Raw genomic sequence first — 5,393 nt, 5'->3', positions numbered from 1 at the left:
GAGCGCGCTGGGCCCAGATAGTTGGTCGCGGGTCTCCTCCCGAACCGTGACTAAAGACCCCTTTGGTCGCGGTTCGATTGTTTTGGGGACTAATGGGGGCGTATGGAAGCCTCTTTTTCTACCAGTGTATATACCTTACTTTTGGTATGTCTTTAGTGTTTGTGATTTGTACAAAATTCATTTAGCTTGAACGATTACTCTAATTTCCTTTGGATATACTAAATGCTTTGTTATATTGGAGTTTTAGTTGTTGGGTCTTCCGATCTAGTCGGAGTGCAAGCAGGTGGTGACGGAAATCAATGAAAATAATAAGGACGCGTCTAGCGGGCAAACAGCTGCCCGTTAGCGCTGCGTGGCGGCCGGCTATTTTAAGAATTTTTTCCCCTTCCAAATTAACCATCCTAATTAAGAAAGCTTTTCACTTGGTCCTTAAATGTCTGCACAGCCATTCCTTCGGTGCATGCGTTTTATTCCTTGGTGTATTTAATTCGTGGTTTCAAAAACTAAAAAAACATAACTTTTATATCTGTGTGTCGGAATTAGGATCCGTTTTCACCGCTGTAATCCTCGCGACGTGCTCTTCGAAACTAGATCCCGCATGGGGATGTTTTGACAAACTAGTCTTCCTGCCAACTAAATATTAATGTGTGTGCAACTAGACTAGATTGCCGCGCTAACTGAGCATATGTGTGTACCAAAAAAACATGCCAACTAAACATCAATGTGTGTGCAACTAGACTACATTGCCGCACCAACTGAGCATATATGTGTGCAACTAGTGTCCTGCCAACTAAACGTCAATGTGTGTGCAACTAGACTAAGGCTGTGTTTGGTTGAGCTGCAGATTCTGTAAAAGCTGCTGTGGGCTGTGAGCTGTGAAAAAGCTGCTGTGAACTTTCTGCTGTGGAAAAGCCGGAAGCCGTTCGGTTGAAACAACTGTGAAACTGTAGATTTGACTGTGAATGTTCTATGATGCCCCTTAGGCCATAGTGAAATATGTTAATTTCCTAGTTGACCGTAGAGCAGTGATACATATATGGTAGGCAATTGAACGTCCATTTTGCAAAGGAAAATTATGACAATTAAGATGACTCATAGGTAACACATATGCAATTTAACGATTATGGTTTGATGTTTCATATATCCAAACAGATAGATACACCATAATATTATTATGGAAGACGTGGAGCATAGAGAAAACACATATGGTTCACATGATGATGACCTTCATCGACATAACTAACTTATCTTGCCATGGCAAGACAAGCATCAGCTATCCTACTACGAATATTGTTCATGCTATCTTCGTTCTCCTCTTCTTCAACGGGATCCGCTTGTGTTGGTGCCACCTCCTTTCGTAGCACTGGAGGTACATACTCATCATCGGCATCACATTTATCAAAAACTTTGTCACTCAACTTGCTATCACGAATGAAATTATGCAATGCCATGCAAGCAATGATGATATGCTTCTGTGTACGAGGTGAGAAACTTGGGACCCCTTTCAAGATGCGCCATTTCTGCTTGAGTACCCCGAAAGCACGCTCAACAACATTTCGAAGGGACGAATGTGAAAAGTTAAACAACTCGTACTTCCCTTCAGGTGGACGATGACGGCGAAGACGAAATTCCGGCAGATGGTATGTACTCCCCTTAAAAGGAGCAAGGTATCCCGTTCAGTTTGGATACCCAGAGTCGACAAGATAGTATTTCCCTGAAAAAGAACACAAAGTTAGCGTCACACATAAGAATATAATTAATGATGACATCAGTTACTACATTATACCTTTGGGTGGTATAGGAAATGAAGGGAAGTATGCTAATGCATGATTCAAGACCCTTGTATCATGTGCACAGCCCAGCCAACCCGCAACCACAAACGTAAACCTCATGTCAAAGTCACATACTGCAAGCACATTCTGAGATGTGAAACCATGTCGACATCTATGGTTAACCGCATCATCTGCAGGCACTGAAACTGGCACATGGGATCCATCTATGGCACCAATAGCGCCTTTGAAATGAGGCCAGAAACGCTCTTCCTTAATCTTTTCATGCTCATGCCTAAAAGTAGGATCTCTAGGTTTGATGTTATCTTTCGCTAACTTGCGCAAACATAACAAAACTTCCTTAAACTTTGTATGAACTGTCCAAAGTGATCGTACAAAACGGTTCTCAGCTTGAGCAAATGATTGAGGGCCTCCAACAATCCATAAGAACATGGCCAGTGACTCAATTGATGAAACATTAGTGGTTGACGTCAAACCATATGCAGAGACAAGCAAATCATGAAGTGCCATGAAAACATCATTGCCCATTCGAAACATTTTATAAAAGTATCTAGGTCGACCGTAACACTCCATGACCCATTGAAGTCCTGTTTGCCGAGGCACTCTGTATGTTTTGTTCAAGTATCGCTCAACATAGAGGTTACCTAGGTTTCCCATGATAGCAGCATGATTCGCAAGTTCAGCTAGAAGTTTCATTCCCTCCTGTCCCTTTATGGCCACTTCTTCCATTCTTGCATCCATCTACATAACAATATAAAAATGTTTAAATATTCTGATCACATAAATATGACCAGACTAGACGAGCAATTATTTCTCGCAACATAAATATTGTAAAACAACACAAGCAAATATTTCTCACAACATAAATATAGTAAACAACACGAGCACATATTTCTCACAACATAAATAAGGTAAAACAACACGAGCACATATTTCTCACAACATAAATATGGTAAAACAACATGAGCACATATTTCTCACAACATAAATATGGTAAACAACAGGAGTAAATATTTCTCACAACATAAATATGGTAAACCAACATAAGCAAATATGGTCCACGACAAAAGCAATTACATCCACAACGAAAGCAAATATGGTCCACAAATAACCAAATTTGGTCCACAATGAAAGCAAATATAGGTCTATAACATAAACAAATATGATTCACTACACGTGCTTCCTTCTCATGCTCCCTCTCTAAAAAATCAAACCTCCCTTCTTTTGTTTCAAGAACATTGAAGATTTCCCTAAACTCGGGCTTCACTATAAGAGTGAGGGTTGTGTGCATGAGAGCAGTTTTTTCCTTCACACCACATTCTTTGACCATCTTCATTACTTCTGAAATGGTGGGAACATGGTTTGTGAGAGGAGCGGACGATGCTTCAACACTTGAAGTTATCTTGTCCACTCCACTTTCTATTTTCTCGCATGTCTGCTTGTACAATCGTAAGAATGGACTCTTCTCTTCCTTCTCCTCATTTGCGTTAGAAGGTTGCTTGCGCTTCTTGCTTGGTTTTGGTTTCTTCGAAGATGCCAACTTCATTTCAGCACGACCATCGGGCTTCTCGAAAGGAACCGCATTATCATCACTTGATTCATCAGAAGATATATCTCCAGCACAAGAAGCACTAGCCCCAGTAACATGTACTTTGTCAAATATGATGTGCAAATCTTCAAGGTGCTTTGGTCCCTGTTTTTTGAACTTCATATGATTGCATTTCTTTCATGTACTCTCTTGGCATCTCTGAAATGGATTTTAATGTATAAGTGAGATAATGCAACCATATAGAACCATGCCAAATGAAAAACAAAATGGCTAGTCCTACCTTGATATGTTCATCCCACCATTCTTTAGAGCAATCAACGGTTCTCTTCGCATCATCCCATCCAAGCCCAGTTGCTTCATTTTTCAACTCCATGAACCAAGTGTACTCATTTTTTATGGCATCCCACTTGTTTTTGAATTTATCCTTGGGATACTTCTTTCCCGTTCTAGCTTCCCATTTCTCCAAAACGTTTTCCCAACCCCTCTTGTTTAAATAACCTAATGGCCTATTCCCCTTTTCAACCTCTTCTCTCAATATTTCAATGAGTTTCTTGAGATGGGCATCATCCCACACCGCCTTCTCAGTCATACTTCAATAAAGCAATATGAGAAAAGCACGTATCAATAATAATGCATTACATAATAGCAGCAAGTACTCAAATAGTATGTACAAGTAGCAAACATAATATCTATGTACAAGAAATTTTTGTGAATGTTGTTTGCTGTCTTTTTAGATGGCATGTCATGTAAGCTTATACATCACACAAAAAAATAGGTATATCATGTTCAGCTTCTGTACATATCATGTATACAAGCAATTAAACATTACGTAAATAAAATTGTGCAAAAAATTCAAAGGAAACCTAAACAGGGAGGGTGAGGAGGAAGGAGAGGGGGAGGGAGCAGGGAATTGCTGTAGATTTGACTGTGAATTGTCTGGAATGATCCTATTTACATCCAATATACATCATCAATAGACAACAATATGACAAAGCAAAATAAATCCATCCTATTTCTACTTGTACAGGAGGTGGGAGGGGGGATAGGGGAGTGGGAGGAAGGGGAGCAGCTACCTTTCAGAGTGGAGGTAGGAGCTTGCGTCGGGGCTGCGGGAGGCGTCGCCGGCGGCAGGGCGCGCGGAGGTGGAGGACGGCGCCCCTTGCTGGTCCGGTGGTCCTCGCGGGCTCTTGAGGCGGAGAGGTCCGGCGAGCAGTAGAGGAGGGAGGAGGTCGCGACGGGGAGGCGGCGCCAGCGGCTGGGCAGGCGGCGGTGGAGGGCCGCCGGCGGCGGCTAGGAACCCTAGCTGCCGCTCGGGTCGATGGGGACTGGGGTTCCGATGTGTTTTTTTTACGAGGGGTGGCCTTTTGTGGTGCTGGATGACTCGCTCGGGAGGAATAGGCCCAATCGTTTTCCACTTACGAATGGCAAAGGTGGGTAAATACATTGAAACTCTCAGGGGACAGCTAAAAGTGCATTGCTTAAGTTGGGGGTTCACCTGCTTCGAAAAATACACTGCGGGGAAGCCGTAACTTTTACAGATTCTGCTTCTCTGTTTCCCCCTTTGGTTAGCTTATAGCTTCCAAAAGCCAGAAGTTGGCTGTAGAAGTCCAACCAAACACACACTAAATTACAAGCCAGGTGGGCATATGTGTGTGCAACTAGTCTTCCTGCCAAAGAAATATCAATGTGTGTGCAACTAGACTACAATACAAGCCAACTAAACATTAATGTGTGTGCAACTAGACTACATTACAAGCCAACTAAACATCAATGTGTGTGTAACTAGACTACATTACAAGAGGAGGTTGCACATCGACTTTCGTCGAGGTAATAGACTAGTTGCACATCAAAGTTGTCGTGGTTGCTAGATTGCAACCTCATACGAAGGTGCAGGTCCAAACATTAGTTTTGGAAAAAAGTTGCACAATACAGTAATAGAGTTGCACAATATAGCATTTGGCATAAAAAAATTCGTCAAAACATACCCATGCGGGATCTAGTTTCAAAGATCTCGTCGCACGGATTCCAATAGTGAAAACGGATCTAAATTCCGA

General features: G+C 42.1%; 1 pseudogene; it reads right to left on the bottom strand.

The window, feature by feature from the left end:
- Positions 1-1,676: 1,676 nt before the first annotated feature.
- On the bottom strand, positions 1,677-5,045 carry LOC123497459 (uncharacterized; annotated as a pseudogene).
- Positions 5,046-5,393: the final 348 nt, after the last annotated feature.

This window comes from Aegilops tauschii, chromosome 3 (genome assembly GCF_002575655.3).
Source record: "Aegilops tauschii subsp. strangulata cultivar AL8/78 chromosome 3, Aet v6.0, whole genome shotgun sequence".
Lineage (NCBI taxonomy): Eukaryota > Viridiplantae > Streptophyta > Magnoliopsida > Poales > Poaceae > Aegilops > Aegilops tauschii.
This window is presented reverse-complemented; position numbering and strand designations above follow the sequence as displayed.